Here is a 26448-nt window from a genome sequence, read left to right on the forward strand (position 1 = left end):
GCGGGCAGACACTGAAAGACAGCTTACAAATGAAGATGCCCCGCACAAAGGTCATGTGCTTCTTTAAAAAAGGACATCAGAGGAAAACATCTGAGTGCAGCCACGGACAGAGTGGTCGGGGGGTTTAGTTGTCGGGGGACTGAGTTGTGAGAAAACAGGGTCTTTCTTCGGGGAACCACTTGCACGAGCACGATAAATATGATTTCGAGATGAAAGCCACAGAAATACTGAGAGAGAAATTGTGAAGCCCGCGTCTGTTTTTATTATTTTTTTTAAGGTTTTTGTCATAGAGGGGGACTCAGCATGTGCGTCTTGCGTGTGCAGTCCTGATGTTATTTACTCTGACAACTGACAGTGATGCTTTACTACAGTGCTCGAATACTAAAACTCCAAGCGGTTTTGTGGGAAATTGCAAAAGACAAACATGTTTAGCACCAGTTTGTCGATCATGTGATCGTGCCATCTGGCTGCTGAAATCCCGACACACAGTAGTTTGGGAAGCAGCCGACTGTCTTCAAGTCAAAAAGCTGCTGTTATCTAAAGTGATGAGAGTGCATCCAGCCTGGAGGGACGGCCGGGGGGGGGGCTCTCATGAGGAGCCATCTTGTTGATCTGTTGAATTGGAGCGACGCTGAGTGACAGGGGTGTGCCTTCTTAGTGCAGGCAGAACGCGGAGGTCTTCACACCCAACTTAGCTGGAGACCAAAGGGGGGCCACGGAGAGCAGCGACATGTCATGTTTGATTTAAATTCGCTCGGCGCAGGTACTGTTTGTCTTTGACGCACTGCACATAGAGAGAGAGAGAGAGAGAGAGAGAGAGAGAGAGAGAGGAAGCCTTCGTACAGGGATGTAAAGCAATCCCTCTGCAACCACAAATCCTGATTCTAGACAAATCTATTACCGAGAAGCTTGTTGATCCATAAGAATAGAGGGCAAGGAATTCAAGTGAAGACGGGGGGAAATATTTCCCTGTCTTTGCATTCAGCTCTTCAGCTCGTCTTGTTCTCTGCGCAGCTCAATCAGAACGTCATCACGTGAACTCGACGTAAACCTGGCTCGTCATTAGGGAAGATTTTCATGCAGAGAGATTGACAAGCAAAGTCAAGACTGCACCCTTAAATTAGTCTTCTACAACTGCTGTTTAAGAGCTGCTATGTCCAATTTCATCAGTAAGTGTGGGAATATGGCCAAATCAAATTTACAACAAGCTGCGATAAGTGATTATGTAAATGCGATTTCTGAATGTCGGACAAAATGCTATCCTCTTACTAATTAGAGTTTATGTCGTGTGTATTGTGGATGAGCAACAATATTTTTTCTGCTAATATTTCATAGAAAATAAATGGTTTTATAAACCAAGGCTTTAGTTTGATATTTACAGAGAGTTACAGCAAAGTGGAAAATAACAACGAATACAAATACTGGTTGGGAAACATATATAACCCACAAATTCTAAAAAACAAATAATGTTTTCAGGAAAGCTTCCACCTTGGCTCCATTTCAGCTGAGAGAGCCCAATTTCACCGTGAGCTCTTGCCAAGAGTCCTCCTGTACAGGTCTGCCTTTCACCACATTTCACACAAGTGCGGCGCTCAGCAGCCACACTCGCCTCCGAGGCTCCGCTAACCTTGGCCTGGATTTGCATGAAATCCGTGATCCCTATTTGCACCTCGCACAACATCAGACTGACCTCCTCCAGACTGTCAGTCCAACGAGGCCTCATTAAAATAGGCCGTGCACAGAGATGAGATGTAAAGCCCCCCCGCCTCTCCTCCGTGTTATCTGAACATCAAATCATTTCATCTCGTTGTGCATGAGACAGCTCATGGATGTGATGTGATGCATGTGATTTTATCCACGATCTTCTGTAAACACTGGAGATTTAACGTCTGGAAGCGTCAAGCTCTGTTGTGCGTCTAAGTTTGATGTGTGCGGCTCTTTGGATGAAAACGCCCAAAGCAATTACATGATATCTATAGTGGAACCGTATGTGTTTGTATTATTCATTACTTATCTATCCAGACAGTAACACTATATTTGTACGAGCACATAAACTTGACCTCAGTCTTTATTGTACAATGTGAACAATAAGTAACTTTGGCAGCTTGGGATCAAGGGAGTTGTTGTGCAAACTAGAATCTATCTGTTTTATTCACGTTAAGCAGCAAACAGCAATGAAAAAAATCATCATGCATTTCAAGTGACTGATACAAACAGTAGAAGGAAAAAACAGCTGACTGGAAACTGAGTGTTTTTTCTTCACCATACATTGTCTGCCCCGAAGTTACGGCAGTGATGGAAAAAGCCATGAGTAAAGTGAATATGAAGCAATTTAAAAGCGACCAAAATAAAATTTATCGATATTTTTAATAAAAATGTCTCTGGGTTTAGATACTGTTGGACACATTTTGGATAATGTAAGAACACAAGTGAACAAAATGTATAAAATATGTCTGGTCAATTAATGTAGAATGGATACATATTATATAATTAATACAAAATTGCATTAACATTAGTCTTCACACTTCACTGCAGGTAAACACAACCAGGCTTCATAGGCCACGTATGTTTATGAACCAACAAATCCATTAATTCTAATGAAGATCTAATTATTCAAACAATGATGCTATTTAATTTGAACCCTCTAATCTAGTGATATTATTTAGCATCAAGGCAAATTAAGTTATTTCACACCACGTTTCCCCGTTCATCACTAAGCCCTTTATCGGAGGAGCGAGCTCGGCCAGTAAATCATGAGCGAGCAAAGCAGCGACAACTGAACCGATGAGGGCGATTACATGAAGTTCAATCCAAAGCTTTTTTGCAATAAATTCAAATGATATGAAGTTTTGTTGTATAAGTCTGATACCTAAGACACCAGGAAAGAAGTTATTCTATAAGAACACATTTTACTCTTAACTAAATTATATTTTCAAGCCTAAGAACAAGTTTAAATGTCCCAAATCACTATAGGCACAGTTTACAGTATCTGCAGGGATTTGATGAAGTTGTCAAAATATCAGTTCTCAACTTCCTCTGCTCGATGTCTGGGATTTCTGACTTTCAAAGGGCTTGTTTTAAGTGCATAGGATTAGAGTCAGTGTTCCTACATACACTGTGGAGGGAGCGCCATCTGAACACGTCCTCTGAACACCATGTCTTCCAGGCTGCTATTGTGAACGCAGAGATGTGTTTGGATTTCATATACGTGGCAGCACTTACCCAAACTTGGTATCGGTATCAAAACTTTTTTGCGATATCAAAGGTGTGCGGTGTAATCCGTGCTTTTATGTTCCACTCCACCAGCCCGTTCCAATCCATTTCCCCAACTTTATAAATAAGCCCCTCTCATTGGAGTAGGAGCGCCAGTGATTGGCTGCGTGCTGTGTTTGTTTGTTGTTTGCTTTGACCGGAGAGACACTTTTTGAGTACCTTTGATGTGAGGCCTGTCTATGATTTGAAATGGGAGCGTAAGCGCTGGTGAATGTCCCAGCAGACTGATGCCTGCTACAGTGTTATTGGAGGCTCATCCTATCAAACAGTAGGAAACAAAATCATAATTAAGGACGTTTGTAGTGGGGATTCAACTTTCATTATAGCAGAAGCCGGCATAAAGCCCCCAAGCCTTGTACATGCCTGGCCAACAATGTCATAAAGGACAATATGGCCGCTGTAAGGGCCGCAGTGACAGGCCCAAATGACTCTCCAGCCAGAGATAATCAGCTTTGTATGTCATGTTGACATGAACGGAGCGTTAAGGCATATTCCACTTTGATGCTGGCAACACTGGCGCAAAGCTGATTTCGAAAAATGCAATTGGAGAGCACAATAGGGGACATTCCCGCAGTGACTAACTGGCATCTGCATTAAACAACAATCAGGCAGCATAAACTGGTTAGCAACGGCTCGGTGCATTAGGACTTAAGTGAGTGAGGGCACTTTATGTCCGTCCTGCAAAGCCCCGGGCTAATGCCGAATCAATTGGAGGAGCTCTGCCTTCTGGCTCGTCTCCCTCCCAGAAAGGTAGACAGTTGGGCTGGCACGATAACCAAGGAACGAGCGGCACTGATGCACTCCTCCACAGCAGTCACCAAGTGAACTGCAGCCAATGCTGAGAACAGCCAGTGCTCAGGCACAAGTTGTCCAATCTTAGACGTGTTTAACAGGCAGTATTCAGGGCATTTCTGCTCCATGACGAGTGAGTGGAAATACTCAGGCGATGGCTCACAGCGAGGAATGGAAGTCACATTTAGTAAAGGTGTTTATCCACCTCGTCGTGAGCACATCATGTCCTGTGCACGCAGGTCTGATGAGCTGCAGGAACCCGAGCAGCCTTTGAGATATGTTGTGGTGGCGATGATAATGAGACAGAAAAGTGAACATCTACAGCAGTTTTTTTTATGTTTTAAGGAAAAATGACAAAGCCACCTCACATAGCCCTAGTGGCTAATATATTCCACCCACAGACTGGTGAGGAATGTGTTATACAACCTCTACTTAATGCTCTGGGTTCAAAGCAGTGTTTCAAAAAAAATTGCCTGAACCCACCTTGACTGTCTTCTCTAGTCTAGAACTGCATGGGAAACCAAGACAACACATGTGTTTTTCATATATCACATTCATATATATATCATAACTGTTATCTCCAAACACCTGAAAGGGTCAATTGGTCATTAAATAACAAAATGGGATTTCCTGTGGGAGGACTTGGAAATTCTGATAACCATCCTTTGTTTGTCTCATACTTACATTTCCCTCGGCAGAAGATGAATCAACTTCACAGCTGGGGACAGAGAAATGAAAAATGCTCTTTTATTCAACATGTGGTGGAAGTATTTTCTTTACGAGGCTGGAAAGTCTCATCGCCCAAATGTAACCAAACCTGGGCATCGTTTTTTAAAATCTAGCATAAGTCTCTCTTTGTATTAGAATGAGCTCATACCCTTTATGAAATCCATAATTTAAAACAAACTCTTAATAAAAGTTCCACCTCCACTCCCCCACCTCAGGAGGCACAAACCAAAGGGTGCAGTAATTCCTGATAGGTGGCGTTTAATCCAAATGCATTATTAACAGTCGGCATGTATATGATCCTGCAGCACAGCAGCCCACACTTTGTATTCAAAAGTGTTTTCTGGTCCCATGCAGTTGTATTACTTTCAGTTACAGCTCATGAATAACATCAAACAGACCATGAAGTGCATAGAAATAGAAAATGTGATAACTACGAGGGTGTATCCAGCCTCTGTTTGAAGTACCTTCGAGCCTCCAGGATCTCCAAAATGTGGGTTCATGGAAATGCACATTGCTGTAGTCCCGTGTAATAAAAATCACTGGGTAAATTGGTTGATTAGGAGATTATGGACGTAGTGTGAGAGGAGAAATAGCCGAGGGCGTCATAATAATAAAATCAGAGGGTGCAGCTTTCTAATGTTGGCTTTAAACCAATATTTATTGGATCAGCTTTCCCTATTGGGAAAGAATATTTGACATTCAATATATTTCATTATCTATCCGACACTTACACGGGGTGCACATGCTTAAAAGTGTGATTTGGACTTGGTTTATTTTTCGCAGATTATCATTTGTGCACTCGCCACGGAAGCGTGCTAAACAGTTGTTGAAACTTAAACGGGTGTTTCCTAAAAAAAACATATTCTGCGTTTGCAGCTAAGAAGCCATCGAGCGGTGGGCGTGCTCATCAATTTCTTTGAGCTCCGTGAGGTTAAATTCATCACATATTCAAGGATAACAAGGCACTTAGCAATAAGGGCTTTGCTAACTATTCCCTGGCAAACACGGATTGGGAAGGCTTAATGGAAGGAGGGAAACAGGACGGCCGCATAAAGCTCCGCGTTCACAGTGACAGATGTAATTCTATTAAGTAAAACACTATTTCGACCCCCTGAGTGACAGCACCTGGGGGGGGAGACGTGCACTCAGAGGGGACACACTTAATTCACAAATCAACCCCTTGGTATTTGAAACGGTGCACACGCTTATTACAGAACCACTTGTGGTAATTCAGGAGTTAATCCACCCACTTTAGCCCTCGGGGGCGACCTCCACTACCTACACATGAGCCAATTAGGAAGCTCCGGCAGATTACGGCAAGGCAGAAGAAAACAGATGTGGGCTCGTCCTGCTGTTTCCTGTATTTCATATCTTTTGTTTTTTTTTGGTGATGCAGTTTCAGTTTCAGATTGCAGCAGCAATGTAATTTCATAATTATTTATGGTTTGAAAAAACAACTTTTTAATCCTTTGAAATAAGTTTTAACAGGATTAGAGGGAGAAGCCGTGCATGTAACCCGAATGTTTTCAGTGCTGCTCAAATTAACATTTTCGCATGAGCAATGAATCATTGTGTTTGTGTGTGAAAAACACTCAGGTAATTAGTTCAGGTCCCCACAGACGGGCTCTTTCAGCTCATTGTCTCAGTGGTTCAACGTGTACAGAGCCCTCCTGAAATTATCTGGAAGGAATGTTTCTGACAGCGCAAATGTCCACATCAGCTGCTCCAGGTTTTCAGCCATAGTATTTCCTGCCAGCCCCCTCCAGACACAAACTAAAATCATGCAAATATCCTAGAATGAAACGGAGGTGCAACACAGGAAGAAGATGTCGAGAGCTTTGGGTGATAAGGGCCGAAGTGGGTGCTGTAAAAACACATCATTCCAACAGTAGGATTTAAACGTTATGTCCTGCTTCCTGCTCATCTGACTTGGACAACTTCATGTCTGGAAACAGATGATGTTATCGCCCAAGCTTTATCTTTAGCCTCGTTGTTTGTAGTTGAAAACTGGACGGTACTTTTCCAGCATCACATGACAGAGGTCCGGGCTTGTTGAAGCATGAGACATCTAACAGTGAAAGTAAATAAAGGGCTTTGCATTCATCAGGTGCGATGATCCAAGACGTGATTCAGTCGATACCTGATCTATAACTTAAAGTGGTCACTGGTCACGTCATACTGGTCACGTGAGGGGAAAGTCCATGAAGCCTGTAGTAAGCCTGTAGAAAGATCCCAGAAGCCGACAGGGGACATATGAACCAAGACACGGGACATATGAGCCAGTTCTGTCTGCTGCAATAGGCTGAGTAGCTAATGGACAAAGCACAGGGATGAGCTGTATTCATACATAAACCGTTATTGATCATATTAACATTACTGCAGTGTATCCAGTATTAAATAATTCAGTTTGTTTGTCTGTGTATTGTTTTGGTCCCCGTTTCTAAGTGTGTGACAAGCAAGGTTAAAGTCCGTGTCCAGTCTGTTTTTGAATCCTCGGTGCTGCAGATCAGTTACTCAGGTCCCATCATTCATCCCTACAGGCTCGTAAAGGAATATATTTTTTTCTCTAATACAGAAGTGTGATATTATATTTGTTCTTCCCTTTCCATGTTTAACACCCGCTATCCGAAAGCAGTTCAAGAGTACACACTGTGAGGGGGCATGAAAGTGTTATTCCAACACTTCAGCAAATATTTAAGCGACTAAAAACAACAGCAGAGCAGAACTTGCAGGCTATACTTCTTCAAATTGTTTATTTATTAAAATGCAGCTTTTATGTTTATCTCTCCTGAGCGAAGACGGAACTCCTATCAGCCTTGCAGGTCTTCACTCTGTCAGCTCTGATCCAAACAAAAGCATTCTTTGACTAATCACTACATTCCAGCGCGAGTACAGATCAAATAAGGGCTGAAGGTGAACCTGATTCAGATGCATCTCTCTCTCTCTCTCTCTCTCTCGCTCTCTCCCTCCGCTTCACAGAGGGGCGACGCACACGCTCTGTATTCAACAAACACCGACACATTTAATATGAAACGCTTTCGCTGCCACTTTTTCTTATCGACCACTTTCCGACTTGGCAGGTTGGCAGTTATTAGCACATAATAAATAATGGCAGGGGTCTCCCGTAGGCCGTCCTGAGTGCCACCGGTGATGAGAATGCAGTGCAAAGAGAGAGAGAGAGCTTGTGGGAAATAATTCAACATTACACGCAAAGAAACCCCATCATATAGTCTTATTTCTTTTTATGTCCCTGGCACATACTGTATGATAATGCTCTTGTGACGGATAAAGCCAAACACGAAGGTAAAGGGCCGACCACAAGGCCTCAGATCTGCAGATACATGTCATTTTTCATTGTATAAGCTCACTTTGACAAACGAGCCTGGATGATAGCTGGGACTTTGTGCGCAGCAATTGATCATCCCACCGAGCCGTGCTGAACCTGCATGAAAACCTGGATCTATTAGCTCAAGTGGTGTGGGGAGGGCGGTTAATGTTTGAGGCCCTAATTGATGATCTAAATCTTCATTATTCAGTTGTTTAGCAGACTACAGTGCATGGCGCCATTTGATCTTGTTTGGCACCAACGCCAAAAGCAAAATGGCTGCTAATTCATTTAGCTGCTCAGACTAAATAAAAAGAAATGAGCAGCGGCTGCACCTTTGCAAACACGGACCACTTTACCTTCCGTAACTGTGGTTATGTCTTGTTTCAGGCGTTTCAGGAACCTATACCACAGTTGTACGACACGTTTACTCTTGTATTCACATGCAGATGCTAGCTGAGCTCCAAGGTGCTGCATGTATAATATATATTGTATTTATATGCATTGTTGCCAGTGCCCTGTACCTTGCTCTGTCATCTTGTGCTGTACATAATGTTGGCTGTAATGTCCCTGCTCTATATGAGAGTTCTGTGTTGCAGAGTAATATGTGGACCTGTCTCCTCGTGTACTGTAAATATCAAATGACATTTTCCTGCAGCCGTGACTCTTATTCAGATTACATTCTCTAATGGAATGAAGACCAGGATGTAAACAGCACCTTAAAGTAGCAAGTTACCACTGTCCTGCTCCACAGTTTGAGTAATTTAATACACTTTTTCCTTTCTGTGTGGCTTAGTTTCACTACATGATGCGGGGGGGGGGGGGGGGGGACACATGTTGACCTTGTAAATCTCTCTGTAACGAGTTGTTCTGCATTAACAGCTTCGTTTGCTTGTGCGGATCCAAATGAGCAACGTGCACAATCTGCAGCGACACCCATGTGAGCGACATAAAGATTCCTCCACAGTGTTTTTGTTGTGCGACCCTGTTGCAGTTTGGGTTATCACAGCGAGCCGTGGATTGCTGTTGTTATTCCGGTTGATGTTGTTGATTTCCTCAGGATCCAGGGATGATTAATATCTGCGTCAGCTCCAGCAGCAAGTGGCGAACAAAACAACAACAGGTAAGCAGTGGGAGGTGTGAGCTCCTGGAAAACAGACACTCGCCTTTTCTACTCTCTCGTGACGACGTGGTATTCGGGAAGCTACCGGGCATCTCTCTGTCCCTGTGGAGACACGGAGCTACTGGGAATGCTTCATGTTTCCATTGAGATTCTTTATGAGCATATTAGTCCGGTAGAAGGGGACCAACCTGCCACTTCACTATCACCTGGATAATGTTGTATCTCATTAGCCGCATTCCAACAACCAATGTAGTGTTTTTTCAGGGACAGTTACACAGTTATACCTCACAACATTGACCTTTTGTCGAGTCACACAGACAAATACAGACAACAATAACACTTTATGATAAGGTCACAAATTACTGTGGAATTATAAATCTAATTAAAACTGTCTGGATGTGATAACAGAGAGCTCTTGCCAAGATCAACCATCTTTGTCATAAAGTTTCAACTGCCTATTTAAAAGGAGCAGAATGAAAATGAATCTGGATATTTTATACCCCCCATGCTTTTTCTTTTTTTTTTACCTGCTGCAATATGCTGATCACCAGAATTTATAGTGAACGAGATACTTCTGCTGTGTTGACAGCTCAGGAAATGCATCTGGTAATAGAAAGTGAGGAGGAAAAACGAGTAAATGAGCAAATGAGCCCAACACAGTCTAAAGGAAAAGGTTCACATTAAAGAAGTGGAGAAAGTAAAATGGGATGTGATCCAATGGTACAACTGAGGTTAAACTGGTACGAGGCTGACCAGGGTAGTTAACAGGGATTCCTGATTACAGCACAGAGACTGTACATGAACATGGAGGAGGCTTTTCCACTCTCTCCAGCTGTCCGGATATGAAGCCAAAATATATTGGATTTGCAGAGGTTACCGTGCTCCAGTGGCGCAATCGGTTAGCGCGCGGTACTTATAGACAGTGATCTGCGCAGTAATGCCGAGTTTGTGAGTTCGATCCTCACCTGGAGCATAAGGTTTACTTTAAGCTACTAACAAATATTGTAAAAGTTTAAAGATCGTCCAAGGTGGTTTGATTCCCGTCTTCCTCCATTCAGTGTATTGAGATGTTTGCATACAGTATGTGTGTGATAGAGAACACTGAAACCAGCCACCAGGGGGCAATTTTACAGATTTAATGAAACAAGCGAAAGATGAATAGAAATGCAATGATAGCGAGAACATATGTTAAACCTGTGACAATGATATTAATTTACATACAAAATTGGACTATAATTATAATCTTGTATTTTCCACTCCTCACTCATTACAATAACAATAATGCATCTGTGTTATATATTTAATCTTCCATGAAAAAAATTCGAAGGGAGTGACAGAAGAAGAGTCTTAGGCTGCTTTCAGAAAAGCACTGAACTACTGAGTGGGAAATGTCCGAGTGAGACCATCCAGACCTTCTCTGGACTCTCACCGGGAAAAAAAGTCTGCAAAAACTCAGGAGGAGCTGATGTGGGCATGAGATCCTCCGCAGGATCCTCCACGAGTGAGTGGGCACGGTGATGATGTTTCTAACACGTGACGAACGACAAAATGAAAAAGAAAATGGAAAAGAAAGAAAATATAGGATGAAAAGGTGGAGCCACACACACATACAAGACGCTGACGAAGATGTCAAGAGAGCTCTGGGTGATAAGAGCCGACCGTGGTGTCAATGCGCTGAAAACAAAAACATGTTGTTAAGTTACGGTCCGCCCCCGCCTGCTGCTGCACCTCTCAACTGAACTGTGTCTCTGTGCTTCTGTGCCAAGAATCTCCTCTTGGCTTGTGCTGAAAGTCCGGACTTAATTGTGAACTGAAATCGGCTTTTGTCTTTTGCTCCCACTCGCAACTGACGTCTGGTTGTTGCATCGCATGCCTTAAAGAAAAATTCACCTTCCTACCATTTAATACAAAGCGTTTGTAAATGAAGATTCTATCTGCACAAAGAGACGCTATACTGTCAGCGTGAGTGTGAATGTATTAGATGAATTGAAAAGTTGAGATGACCTTGTTCCCATTTACAACCAAAGGTCATGTTGTATTGACTCCAGACTTAGAATCTCATTCATTCACGACTATTTAGCTGTGATGTTGAATGGCTGAGCTCAGTGTCAGTGTGGTACGAAGGTTTTTCTTTCAACCAGAGCTGTGAAAAGACAGCAGTCAAGTCAAAGCAATGAATAGGTATATGCTGCTTTACCTTCAGCATTTGTCCTCACGTCTGTAATGAATGTTGATGGTTGATATTTTTCATGCTCGAACATGAGTGTGTCTATCCAAAACAATTTCGTTAGAGTCCTGTATAACTTCCACACCTGCATATTAAACGATATCCAGATGCAGACCTGTGGGAAGGCCAAACCACATCTAAATTCAGTAGATCCATTTTATGTGGATATTCTCGTAATTGCACTCTCATGAATATAAATCCTATAAATATGCTGGATTTTTTTCATCAAAATCCATGAATTATTCTCTGAGAAATCAAAGATTGGATCTACCCCCTTATTCAGATCCACGCCAAAATTATACGTGTTCTTCCCTCAACCAGACTGCATCATTAAACCAAGTTCAATGGTAATATGTCCAGAAGATTTTTGCATAATCCTGCTTACAAATAAAACAAACAACACACAATAGAAGGGGTTGCAAACCTGACCTACTGGGTGGAGGTTATGAATAATTTGCAAATCAGAGTTCAACAATCTCCAATTTCTTCTTATAAACTGAATATAAGGCTAAGAAAATGGATAAAACGTGATGAATTATGATTATTAAATTATTATAATTAATCCAGAAGAATTAACCCTGCTTTTAATTTAATCTTGTGCCTCTGTGCTTCCTAAATCCAATCAGGAAAAAGGTTCTGTTGGGTTGAGGAGGGACAACATCCACGGAATTGGTGATGTTCACTTTAAACTATCATCCTAATAACTCCGGTATGACCACAAGCAACTGCCCCCGAAGAGATACTTAAATTAGGTGAAGGATGGATTAGCACATTTTTTGTCTCAGCCCCAATTTTCTTTAAAAACTGTGCGTTATCACTAATAAACCCAATCCAGAATTTGAAAGAAGGTTAAAGTCCTAATTCTATCCGTAAAGGGACTTTGCTATCACAATTTTGAGGTGAATTTACGCATACTGCTAATACACTCTACGTATTAAATGGCAAAAAGTCAGAGGATTATTGCAGTATTAATGTGTGCCTGAGAGCGGACAGCAGGGAGTTACGAAGGACAGGACAGTCTTCAGGGCTTACTTGTCCATTCACTTGTAATTTTAAATGTTTAATCCTTAATGACCACGACACTATTTTCTTTTTATTATCTATGAAGCTATTATCTCCTCAGATAAGTCTTGATTAAAGAAACATACTTACGACATCAAAGCACCCAGAGCCTCAGTACACGTTTATTCAGCGATTGTTGACGGTCTAACACAGCACTTCAGGCAGAATCTCACACACGGGAGAGTTGGACAACCTCTTTCTAGGTTCGAGAGATAATTATACATTATTATACAGTAAGTCAGGGAGCTGGGTGGGACCCAGCCAGAGCCAGGTGGTTAATACGAGGGCCACAGGGGGGTCATGTTGACTGAGGGCCAAGGCAACGCGAGCAGGATGACTTTTAAATACTACACTCTTTGAATATTCATTACACGGCGTAACTGATGGCTAAGGGGTTTGGATGCACTTTAGCCATAGAGCACAGGAACAAGTGATGTCTTGAAACGGTTGTTCTACAGTGTTGGAATGCTAATTTGGGTAAGTACAGTAACACACATCATGGACAGGTCGTGTCAGGAGACAGCTTAATAACAAAACAAAAAACATTTGCTAGTGCAGTGTGTTTTTGCTATTTATGGAAAATAGTTCAGTTCCCAAGAGAGTATACAGCACCAGCTTCTCCGGGAATTAAGGTATCAAGCATCTGCTGAAAAGATTATTTTTAAGCGTCCCTGTTTTGTTTAAGTATGATCCTATAAAGAGGCATTGGTAATAAATGTTACGTGTTGAAAAAGATGAGTTGACAATATGTTTATTATCCCAGCTTTTGTGTAATAAGCACATTATCTCTCGTAACCCTGTCTAACTTAGCTTTAGTAAAAAAAAAAAAAAAAAAGACTTCCTCAAATTGAATGTGAAATCCCCTTGTGAGTAGCTGGGCTATTTAAAAAAATGCTCTTGATGAGTGGTAATCCCAGACGACATTCTCGTGTGAGGACAGAGCCTCGTCTGACTCACTGCTGCACACCTTGAAGTCGTCTTTTGCTGCCTACGCACTTCCCTCTCTGACCTTTGCCTAGAGGAATGTAGAGATATGACTAGGAATGGAAATCTTGTTTTTGAGGGGCCAACGTAAGTTGCTGTCACCTGGGCAGCACACACATGCATGCACGTGGGCCCACTCAAATATTTATACCTTGCCAAAGGTGAAGCGTCCTAACTGAGTGTGGACCCCAATTTCCATTTGTCCTGAAAAAACTTATAATAAAGAAAAACTGATTTTATTTTGATACTAGGTACCAAAATAAGATTAAGATTAAGATGCACTTATTGTCCCAAACACATGCAAAGGCACACTCATGCAGGTAGGGAAATTTAACCTCTGCTTTTGACCCATCTGGTGCAGGACACACAGAGCAGTGAGCAGCCATGTACGGCGCCCGGGGAGCAGATGTTGGGGGAGTCAGGTGCCTTGCTCAGGGGCACTAGACAGGGTAGGGAGACTCTTGCATTTTTGGACAGATCAATCCAGGTTTGTCTTTTTGTTGTTTCTCCGTGGAGTCAAACCAGACACCTTTTCTGCCCATAGCCCAAGTTTCTGCCACTAGTCCAACTCCTCTCCCTCTATGACGGAGTTCTAACCAGACTCTGCCCCCCCACAGGCCACTCACAGTTTCCAGATCCACAAAAGCTCCAAGTATTTCCCTTGACCCACTGCACCACTTCATACTAACTACAACCCGCAGAATTCAGAGAGGATTGAGCCCTCATCCTCCAAGCTTCAAAGCTGCCTCCAACACATTTGACCCGACACTTCAATGTTGTATGTCTGAGAGAATCCGAGTGTGACTGAGTTGAACCCAAACCTTAACAACACTCCTCAAACACACAGAGCCAGTCATAAAAAAAGACACTTGACTGATATTTGTTCGCACTTTTGATTATTTACCTCAGGTGTTTGCTCTTCAGAAATCCGATACAGTGCCTGGAAATTTAACCTAAGACATAAAAATATGTGAGTGAGTCTCTTCAAACCTGAGCTTTGGAGAATGGACTTCAAATTCACCTGAAGAAGCTGCCTGAAGATTGGTCTCTAGTTGTTTAGTTAAAGTGTGTTTCTTCCCTTTTTTCTGGCTCTTTCTTTTGGGTTCTGTCCAAAGGAAAAGTTGTTGCCATCGGCACGTTATGGTGAGCGAGTCAATAGACCCCTGAGTAACCAGGCCCCGCAGAAAGCTTTGAGGTTGTAGGTTTGATCCTCTGGCAAGCCCGGTGAGGCGGCACAGGGGATTAAGGGGACGGCTGGGTAGGTTTGGGTTTCTGGGTTTGATCCGTAGGAGCTGCATTAAGTTCAAAGGAGATCAAGAGATAAATGTGTTCAAATGTCAGGGAGTTTGAAATCTGCTTAGTAGGTTTGAGGTTTTTGGCTTCAAGCCTCATCAACTCCAGTGTATACTGAGTTTTCACCCCTAAGTAAACATTCAGATGCCCATTTCTGACCTAATGGCTCATGGTGTAAGAGTTTGATCTATGACAATCTGTACATTTGGAGCTTAAACACCCAAAATAAACTCTTACAGTGAGTAGGAAATAAGACTGTACTGTCCCACCAAATCGCTCATGGTGTTAGAAGACAGGTTGGATCCCTCAGGAGTAATCAAATGCTATAATTATTATCCAAATTCTCTGTGCAGCCGAGTGTTTCACAGATGTGCAGAAAGGTTGTTGTTATTAACGCTCAGACACTGCAGGCGGGAAACTCCACTCGAGAGCTAAAGTTAAAATCCACATGATTGCATAACCTAAGGTCAGAGCTTATGCTCACTCTGATTGAGATGATACTTGAATTACATCAGAGTCCAAATCTGTTGAGGACTGGACACTTGACAGCACAGTCCCTCTTATCTAATCTCTCATTATTATAGATACAGAGGAGCAATATTCAGCTTCGTTTAATATCTCCCAGTGCAACCCGGACGTCACATATATTACAGGCCTGGACTAGTGAGGCTCTTCACGTCAGCTTAACCAATTATGATTTACGACATCTACTATTATATTATAGCCTATCAGCTGAGATAAACACACACCACAGCATGTTCTCAGGTACATTACAGAGCATGTATGTGTCCCTGAAAATAGACAAATAACTAGGATATGGATCCTTTGTCTCTTTTGATCACACGCATACATCTTTCTGGTATACAGAGGAAGTGCTTCTCCTGCAATTGACTCGTTAATCATTCTGTGCAAGAAAGGTGTTAAAATCTCATGAAACGCTTGGTAGAACTCAGCTCCAAACCAGGGCATTTAATTGTGGGGAATGCCTTAATTGCCTCTGCAGCCCTGATTTCACTCGTTTAACTGCGGCAGTGTTGAGGACCCAGAGAACTCTGAGCCACCTCTTCTGATGTGGAAGTGGAGGTTAAGAGATCAGCGTTAAATTCTTCAAAATGATTGTTGGTATCTTGATCTCTTAAGATTGTGTTGATCCGTTTTGTCTGGGTTTGAACTGTATTGAAGAGCAGTGTTTGCCTGCTTGTCTCACTAAAGTTGTCGTATTTAGTCAAAAGCTTCTAATTCTCCTTTGTATCTTTTAACTATATGAAGAATGCTTGTGAAAGGGAAATCAAAGGTGTGTTACATGATACCATATGGAGGATTGTACTTCACCATATGCATGCACGTGTTTAATCCAGTTTAAAGAGATTCACTGTAATTGTAATTATTTGGATCTATTGGAACTCATTTCTAAATTACAGCAGTTCTCTTGATGGACATGGGACTGGATCCATATGGATTGGAAGACACTAACTTCACTGCTCTTCAGAAACCACTTGCATGACCTGATTTGATTATGCATAGGGAGCAACATTTGGCTAATATTTAAAGATGGCAACATTAAATCTTTTGGTCAGCATTTGAGTGCTTTTGTTTGTAAACACTTATTGGGTCCAAGTTTGGTTCAACCCCGCCCCCTAACAGAGGATTCCCCCCTGGAGGCAGGGTAAGGTTAGGTCATATTATCTACCTCAGAATCTATTACACTGGGGATTTATTATCATATTATGGGGCAGATTAAACGTCTGGATCACAAGAATGTGCTTGGTGTCTTTCCGATCTTTATTCTAATGAGGCTTAAGGAGAACTGCCCCACACACCACACACACACGAATAGACACACACACATTCCTCCAATCCCACACCCAATTAGTTCTCCCTTAACATGTCAGAGTTTCAATTCCACTGTTGATCAATGGGGTGGAGACCAGCCATTTCATTTACCTCAAGGCAAAAGGTGTCAGGCAACATTGTTTAGGAATCCCAAACTTTGATGATTCCAAATGCCAGGGCTGGCTCTGCAGCAGGAGCCTCTCTAGAGTCATACGCTAAATGATTAACAAAGAGCTGGAGAACTAAGAACAGATAAACCAGGAGGGATGACTAGTGCCACTGACACATGAACCAGAGGAGTCAGTCAGTGTCATGGTCAACCCCATACAAGCCTTTTTACAAATAGAGATGTGTGGCTAAGGGTATGAGTGAGAGCAGATGATAGGAAATGTCATCTGCACCAAGATCTCCTGATCACAGCGTGAGAGCTGGACAGATCTCTTTCATCTGACATGTTATACTGCAGCAGATGAAGCAGTCCCAGGGGCGTCATGGACCAGCACATTGACATCGGCGGGGCTACCAGGAACAGACTGGGAGAGGCTGGATCATCTGAGGACCGCAAACACAAATGATGATGACAAGGGATCTGCAGACTTGACTTCAGCACAGTTTTGAAGAGAATGTCTGTCCGTCCGTCCGTCCATCTATCTATAAGTGGAGACTGAATAAGAGTACTTCATGAACTCTGATAGAGTAGAGTAAACAATGTTCAAGTCAATGTTCTGTCAGGTCCTGGGACAGGGACTCACGGTTCAAACTGTATCCTTCTCTAATGAGTACAATGATCATCATCAAAACATTTTTTTTTATTATCACAATAATCATTAACTTTATTTGCATGGCACCTTTCAATACATAAAATATGGATACAAATTCAAATGTATTAAATTTCATAAATATATATATATATGTGTAAATATTCAAAACATTTCTCTGGCTCTGGATGAGCTGTTGAAGCTATTATATGAATTGAAAAGGAAACAGGAGATGTAGGAACAGCTAAAATATTATTCCTTTAACCCAGGGGTGTCCAAACTTTTTGCAAAGAGGGCCAGATTTGATGTGAAGATGCCCGGGGCCCAATAGTTCCTTCTGATATGTTTTAACCACCAAAGTTGCATGCAAATATTCACTGCTATGATAAATAAATAAATAAATACAAATTAATTGTCACAATTATCTTTATTTTTCAAATGGTAATGTTATTCTGTATGCTATACAGACTCACTCTGCTGTACCTTGTGTTCCTTTAATGACAGAAAGGACACGACATGACAGGTACTGCAGACAATGGCTGCAGCTCGCTTTATTGCCCACAACATTTATAACTGGAGAGTCAGATAACATTGAACTATATACATTGCATTTCCATGAGTTAGATCAAAATCTTTGCCTCATGGTCATTTTAAACAAAGTTCAAAACACTCAATTTCAGATTGATCAAGAAACCTATAACTTGCTGACACTAATGTGAAGGGTGATGTTGAGATGTGAATTTCACTTATGAGGGCAGTACTGGTTTGAGGGCAGTGGTTGAGATGCGCAAAATGTCACATAAGTGGGAGTCACTCAGTCTTGACCTCAATCAGTTCTTGTTTAAGTATATGACAGAGAATGTCTGCTCACACAAATATGTTGAACCGAATAAGCTCAGCGTTTTCTTAGCAAATGTTCGCAGGATCGGACAATTCTTCCATCAGCTTCCCCTTTTCTACCAAAGAAATTCAAATTTCCTCTCTGACAGAGAAAACCTCTGCAGTGCGGACCCCAAACTTAGCCACCATCACATGTCAAGCAAGGACTGCTGAAATTGTCGTTTGGCACAGACAGGTAAATTATACAGTGGAGTTCTGTAACGTTACCAACTTCTTTGCTGACTTGATTGCGGATCAGTGTGGACAATCCACGTTGCTCACCAGCCATGGCAGGCGCACCACAGGAATTTTTTCTGTGAAAAAGTACTGTAATTTCCATCTCTCTTGAGAGCGGCGGCCCTCTGTGTCAACTTTCCTCTTTTTCTGTGCGATCGCCATGGTAGAAATGAGCGGAGAAGGGGGCGCGGCTAGGAAGAATAGCCTCAGCCTGATCGCAGAGCCTGCAATAATGTGATGCTGCCCCAATGTGGTGAAAAGAGGAATTGTACTTAAAAAATGTATGATTTATGTATCATACAGCGAGCCACATTCCATTATATTTTTTAAATATGCTGCGTGCCAATACAAAATGGTTCCCGGGCCACATTTGGCCCTCGGGGCCGGACTTTGGACACCCCTGCTTTAATCTATAGAGGTAAATAGCTATTTGTATTTAAATGTGTTTCTACCTGTTTCTCCTGAAGGGGTCTTGGCTGTGGGCGTGTCCTGCTCCTCCCGCCATTTTCTCCATGCACTTGTTTTCTGTTCAGCAATCAGCGATCTGGACCAATCAGCTGACCACCTGATGCTCTTACCAGTCAGCGCCTCCCTGCCAGAAAGTTCTGTTTCTATATAGACTCCTTCCCCACAGCAACATGTCTCAGTGTCTCCTGGACACACAGACTCTGGACCACCTTACCAGACTCTGGACCACCTTACCAGACTCTGGACCAGCTTACCAGACTCTGGACCATCTCACCAGACTCTGGACCATCTCACCAGACTCTGGACCATCTCACCAGACTCTGGACCATCTCACCCAGACCCTGGACGATCTTACCCAGACTCTGGAGAGACATGAAGATGAACTTTCACAAAAGCTGTTGAGGCAAAACCTGAAGTCTTGAGGGTTGTGGCTGTCACTGAAACATCAGGAAGTCTGAGATGTTTTCTGTCTCTACTGTCTGGTGAGTTAATTTATTTATTTTAAGTCATCAAGCTAATGTCTATGAAATGTTGACTCGTGGCACATTTGTAAATATTGATTAATGTGGTTGTGTGTTGTAGAGAATTATCCCTAAGTAACCCATTATTGAGATTCTCTGCATGTTTACACAATGATATGCTAATTCATGTAGACAAGCTGTATATGTCCTGAAGACACTTACTTAATGGGCATACACAATTTGGATCTGTATTTATAGCGGCTACACAGGATGTGTTTCATCTGCATTTTTCAGTCGTCCAACTCACGCGTGCTTGTCGGAACAAATACACTTCTACCTTAGTCACTCTTACGCCGGGTTCACACCGGACGCGGAAGCGACGCAGAAGCGAGGCGGTAGCTCTAATCCCTGAAGCGCCGGCGCTTGGCGGTTCACACCCGGTAAAAAATCGTGGGTCGGGGGTAAAGTACGTAGTCTGCACTCAAGCCTATGTGGAGAATACGTAGCCCCCCCCCCCCCCTCTCTCTCTTTTTATCTGTATCACTGCTTGTGTGGCTGTAGTGCATCGGCAGAGGGGGACATTTAATAATGTGGTCGGTAAAAGTGGTAAAATCAAAAGTCCAGTACAACAGAGGGTGAATACAAAGTATGGGATGCATATTTGATCTTTTATATCATATAAAATATGTCGTCAATATCGTTTAAAATCATTTTTCAGTGTGTTTCCTGTCGCGATACGCTCGCGTCAAGCAGAAAAATAGACTCGACGCCGAAACGATCGCTTCACGGCGCTAGGCCGCCGCGGCACAACGCTACGCTTCAGCCTCCGGTGTGTTCAGCGCTGCGGCTTAACATGGGAGTGGATGGGAGCCAGAGGATTGGCGCTGCGCTTTCCGCCTCGCTTTGGAGTCGCTTCCGTGTCGCTTCCGCGTCCGGTGTGAACCCGGTGTTACTGTGCACACGCAGGCTGCATACTGGGTTGTTTGTCACTTGTGCTTTAATGCATGAACGCAATCTGACGTGTAATTATTCTTTTATTCCTTTTGTGTCTCACTTTACACGAGCAACGGTGGTGATTGCGTGCTGGACTGTTGTGTGCTGCTAAATTGCAGGTGATCTATAATCAATGGTGTCCCTGAACGCATCCTAGACAGAGAATTCAGGTTGGGGTTTTAATGTCATGTGCAGGAAGTATAATTCGTTTTTTAGTAAATTACGCCATAGTTTATTTTTCTTCATCCACTATTCTTACCAACCACATCTAGTTAACAGTAAGAATAGATGGTCCCAGATGGCTTTTCTAAACTTATTGTAAATCAATTAGAATAAACGTTCCAGCCAATTACTTCAGTGACACTGAAAGAAGCAAAGTATTTCACATGTTCGTGGCGGGGGGGCTGCACATCTCTAATTTTTTATTTCAGTAATATGAAGGCCGTTACATGAGTAAGTGATTCTGCCAAAGCCCTGGATTTAATTCAGTGATGCTGATTTGAATTGCGATTTACAATATTTTATTGAAAATGTTTGGCAGCTAGTCTGAGACACACTATGGTTAAGAATATTTTATGGTTATTGATATAAAAAAAATCAGTTAGTCAGTTTTTGGTTTGTCAAAGATCATCTTACTACTTTATCCATATTTGTTTAAATTTGCACTCAGGGCAAAAAAGGGGAAACTGATGGTCACGTTAGTCAGATACGTTTAGCAGCCCCTTAAAGAAGTTGCAGTGACCATGGGAGAACATGTGTTGTAGCCAGTGATGCCGGTAACGCGTTACTGGGGGCCTCCAGCGGTTTCTAATAAAGCGAGTGTTGGCTTAACCGGTTGTCATTTTTATGTTGAGGCAGCGGGGTGTTGTCGGCAGCTGCTGAATGTAACTAATAAAGTAACTTTTAATCTAACTTAGTTACTTTTAAAATCAAGTAACTTGTAATCTAACTTAGTTACTTTTAAAATCAAGTAAATTGTAAAGTAACTAAGTTACTTTTTCAAAGTAACTATGGCAACACTGGTTGTAGCTACTGGCTGTTTAGAACGTGGGCCCATGAACTGTGGACAGTTGGTAGTTGGTTGGAAACTGTGATACCCTCGGTAATGGGATTCAGGACTGGCTGTGCTGGTGCCTCAGCCAGAGGGCTTACCCGGGCTTATCTGCAAGCTATACCACAGAGAGAGAAAGATCCTAGTAAAGACACTTATTTTATACAGTAAACACATACTCAAAGGTCTCAACAGTTATACAACATTCATGACATTTTTAGATTGAGCATTTTTTTGTCAAATTCAGCAACACAGTGCGGGACTGCACAGCATGAAGTCAATATTTAAGCATGAAACTCCGACCATCAACTTTAAACGTCTCATGATCATGTTCCTCTTTGTTCCTTATTCCATTATGTAATAGGAATGTGCATCCATTTCCCTCTGTGTTTCAATATCACCATTTCCCCACTGGTCTACGTGTGGACATAACAGTAGTTAATTGTCTTTAACATAGGCACAATTATTATTATTTTTACTATTATTATTATTATTAGTTATGGTTGGAGTGACTGGATATCTGTGCTTTGAGCTCTGCCCTCAGCATTCAAATCACTTGTTAGGTCATTCGAGAAATATTAATACTTTGAATGAAAATTAGCTATGAAGTAAAACTCTTCTGTGGTTGGAACATGAACAACTTAACAACACAGACTTTAAATACATTTCAACTTTAAAAATCACCTTTAAACTAACTTACATTTTAACATAGTTTGATTAGTGTATGATAAAGATGCAGAGTAAACTTTGGCATAACAATATTGTCCTGGCGAAGATTGGCAGTGATTCAAAGGCAAAAAACTGGCAACATTTTCAAAGATGGAACCAATGCCAGACCACAAAGAGATGATGATAGACCTCAGAATTAAATGATAGTGCTTATTAATGCCAGAGTAGCCTTGGTCATACACACAGCATGTGCATATTTTACAGGTAAAGCTTAGTGCAGCTGCCATCTTGTAACTTAAGCGGCTCGTTACCTCTGGAACAGCCATCCGCTGCCTAAGTCACAAAGAAGAGATATCAATCGATGCCTGTTCAGCAGAAGTATTTATGATAACGTAGCTGAGATGTGTCATTCTAGCTGTGAAAGTGATACAAAATGCTGCCTTCCTGGAGAGCTGACATGTTGACGTTGGGACAATGGCTTCATCTGACTTGATGACAACAGATGATGAAGATGATGATGCAGATCTTGTGCTGTTGGTGTGAACTGAGTTTCTTTAGGCAGCAGTTTTGTAGAAGAGGGTGTTAGAAGGTTTCAAAACTCTCCATTTGCCTGGTGAAAAGTAGGATGACGTTGTGGACCTGACTCCCCAGGGTAGATGTGCCTGACGGATGGATTACAGTAGGCAAGTGACCCTGCCAAAGACACTTTAACATTTGCCCCAGAGCTTCTGTGACAAGGTGCTGATGAGATGTGACCTTGCCCTGATGATATCAAGGTCAGAATCTGCTCAAGTGATAAGAGAACTATTATTTTTTTTCTCTACATACTGCGTGTGAAGTGCTTGTTATGCACGACTGCCAGGCTGAATTATCATGCTAAAAAATACTAGGGGGATGGGGGGGGGGGGGGGGGGGGGGGGGGGGGGGGGGGGAATCAACCTTTCTTGGACTGTGAAGCCCAGGCTATAGGAATGTTATTTATTCACAGTCGGTGTGTTTTCAAACAACATGTATTATCGTCACGCAGCTCTGACATGAATATGCCATGAATGGTCTCGAAGCAAATGCATGTGGGGAGGTGAGATGCTGTGTGTGTGGGAGGCTTGAAACAGAAGCGTTTCAGAATCATTTTTTTGTTTCTAATTGTTCTTTTCATTGTTTGTTATTGAGCGTTACCTCTGGGCAAGTAATCACCCGGTATGTACACACAATGATAAAAGAGTTTTTGGCAATTTGTGGAGGTGGGTAATGATGTTATTATACGACTGCTACTGCACATGTTTTTGTCCTTGTTTCTATGCAGTGTGCTGTTCTCTTGCTTGCTATTATCGTCTTCCTCTTCAGTCACACTTGACAGCTGGTCAGCATAAACTACTGAATCGACTCCCCTGAACACACAAATATGACACAGGAGCGACGCAACACAATGTTAAATCTAGACATATTAAGTAATCATGCAGCGAGGACACAGGGAAGGAGATTAGAGTGCCCCTTGGCTCTGTGCTTGTTGACATGCTGCTGCTTCTGCTCCTTTTATTCATATCTATTTAATGTTCCATATTTATCAAGCATTATTTGTTTCGCTGAGGAATATGGGCGGTGAACCTTTCTGTCTGACATGGCTGGAAATGGCACAGCGGTAATTGTCAAAAGCCAGAGCTACAGAAGTGCATATCTGTGTGTGTGTGTGTTTGTATGAGAGGGAAGGACAGGAGGAGAGAGAAAACGAAAGGGTGGGGAGGTGCAGTGAGAAGCAGGGGAGGGAGCATGTACGAGTGAGGGTGAGCGGTAGAGGGAGAGAGAGAGAGAGAGAGAGAGACGCGGAGCGGGAGAACAAGCGGTTCGCCTCATTCCGCTGCTTTCTCAGCATCCATTCTGTGGGTCCCTGTTTTGGAGAGGAAAGAGCTACCTAACAGGCAAATTGGAGACGGAAAAGGGGGGAAATCCATTGAGGAGGAAGGATATCGAGGAAAGTAACACATCATCAGGGCTTACTGGCATCCATCATCACCCAATATAGCTTTCGCAGAGGTGCCGGAAAGTTTCCACCTAGGGGGGGACACCCTCCCCTTGTTGTGGGGGATGAACAGCGTATGCTGAATTTCATTCCTGAAGGCAGGAGGAGAGCTGTGAAGACCGGCTGGATTCACTCGCACTGGAGCTGGTAGTGCGCACCAGAAGAGATCCTACAGTGCCTCTTTCTCTCTCTAGCTCAGCCTCTCTCACACGCATTTTCCAGCAGAACGCACATTAGTTCACTGTGCCAAGGTGGAATATCTGGGGAAACGACCCAAAACTATTTCTCCTGAAGCAAGGAAGTAAAGGGGGACCTGATTATGCACAGAATCAATGGACATCCTCATCACATAAAGTAAGTTCCTACAGGAAAAGGCTTTGAATTGAGTTCTGATTCTGTGAGATTTGGAGGATTCCCCCCCTCCCTTTTCTGTCGTTGGGGAGCAGCACTGAGGTTTAGACGGCTTATCTTCTTGACGATAGGGTTCTGGGTGGTATTTTAAGGCAAGGACGCATCCATGGGTTCTTGTACGATAATAGGACACTCCAGGTTTTGGAGAAAATGGCAGATTCGGGAGCAGAAAAGCTCTGCATATAGATGCGGTGAGGGGGGAAAGACGGAAGGGAAATGGATTCTGTAAGTGCCAGAGACTGCATTTATCCATTTTTACAGAGGGAGCAAAGTTGTGATTAATGTCAAAAAAATATAATAACACGTCCTAATTCCTGCGGGGAACATGCCTTTGAATGTATCAAGGTCTATCTGCATACTTGTGCGTGTGTGTTTGCTGAGAGGGGAGATGCCTGTCTGCAAAGCAATTCATCTCTTTGCATCCCTGCTATATAACGGTTATCACCAGGGGAGGCTGCTCGTGGAAGTAGCATAATTGCAGCGGCTGTTTGTCCTTGTCTTTTGCAAGAGCTTGTATCTGTGAATTACTTCTGTACAGTATCCACAATGGGTTTCTAATGGTGAGTGGCTCTGTGCAGTTAAAAAGGCTGCACTTTCCCTTTCGTCTTTGCTCACAGGGAACTGATGGTGTCCACTATTGCACTATCCCAGATTCCCTGTTATACCTTCACACCATGCACATGTTAGTTTGTCAGTACGATTCTGGCCGAGCGATGCATCTGTCTCCATGTCTCCTTTATCCCTGTTTTTCCTAGTGATGAATACCTGTCTCTCGCTGGTCAAGTTCCTTTCTCAGATGGAATTTAAGTCTGTTTAATGATACTGACTAATAGACGGAAAGATTGTTCCCTTTTTGGGAGGAGTGGATCTGCCCTCTTGATCAATACCAGTGCAAGGCTCCCTCCTTTTTGTAAGGCGATGGTTGAAATATTCATGATTGCATGAGCATCCTGTCGGTCCCCTGAAATATTTACAATAATTGAATAATAAACATCCTGTCGGGAACCACCTTGTCTGCACAAATGATGAGAATACCACCTCCTCACGTCACATGTAGAACAGTGACCATTAAATGTCTTTGCCTCTGGATATAAAAATTGTCAAACAAAGTGTCTCCTCTTGCAGAACATCCACTGGGGGGAAGTGGAGCCTGATGGGAAGTTGATGACAGCTCCTGCGTGTCGGCTGTGTGGCTATAGGTGGCTCAAATTGCCAATTGTTCCACTGCATATATAGCTTGATTGCGAGACGATGCCGTGCACCAATGTGCTATTGAAATCATGTTTAGCATTCGGGGGACGTAGCGTGTGTGTGGGTTTGCTACCTCTGAGAGACAAACCTCTCATCTACTCTACCTGCTCCATTCATTTAATCTAATGAGCTGCATCCACAGTATGTGGGTGCAAAAACAGTGTTTCCTTCTTTTTTTTTTTTTTGCACAAACATACATGTGCTAAGCGAGCGTATGAGAGTGAAAGGGAGTTTGTATCTGGTGTCTGCGTGGGTGTGTATTTGTCCAGAGCTCTGAGCTTCATCCCTTTTGATGTTTTATTTGAGTGTTAACCATGGTAGGACTGACGCATTGCCTCTGATATGGGGTAGCATGGGTAAAGGAAAGCACTAAGACTGACTTTGCTCTTCCTTGTATTTCTTTCAACTCTGAATTAGCAATGCTGTGTCGGCCCCTTTCAGCCCTTTGGATTTGGTTAATGATTTGGTTCAGGCGCTGTTCGTATGTGCGCTGCTAGGAGGCTGTGTGTGTGGCTGTGTGTGTGTCTGTGTGTGTGTGTGCTCATACAGGTATCATCTCTGGTTGTCATCCCATTCTCGCTGTATGAAGGATTTACAATATCTAGTCAGGTT

The 26448-nt window shown here is 42.7% G+C and overlaps 1 protein-coding gene and 1 non-coding gene across 2 annotated transcripts in view; both read left to right on the forward strand.

Moving 5' to 3' along the window:
• Positions 1-10122: 10122 nt before the first annotated feature.
• trnai-uau (transfer RNA isoleucine (anticodon UAU)) lies at positions 10123-10215 on the forward strand. Its single transcript is given in 2 exon segments — positions 10123-10160; positions 10180-10215. It is a non-coding gene; the product is annotated as a tRNA-Ile (tRNA).
• A 13824-nt stretch (positions 10216-24039) lies between these two features.
• lingo2 (leucine rich repeat and Ig domain containing 2) overlaps positions 24040-26448 on the forward strand; it is a 188377-nt gene continuing 185968 nt past the window's right edge. Inside the window, exon 1 of the mRNA XM_062393069.1 lies at positions 24040-24528. The gene's annotated coding sequence lies outside the window, so the exon portion shown is untranslated. The remainder of the gene's footprint in view (positions 24529-26448) is intronic.

This window comes from Platichthys flesus, chromosome 8 (assembly GCF_949316205.1).
Source record: "Platichthys flesus chromosome 8, fPlaFle2.1, whole genome shotgun sequence".
NCBI classification, from domain to species: Eukaryota; Metazoa; Chordata; class Actinopteri; order Pleuronectiformes; family Pleuronectidae; genus Platichthys; species Platichthys flesus.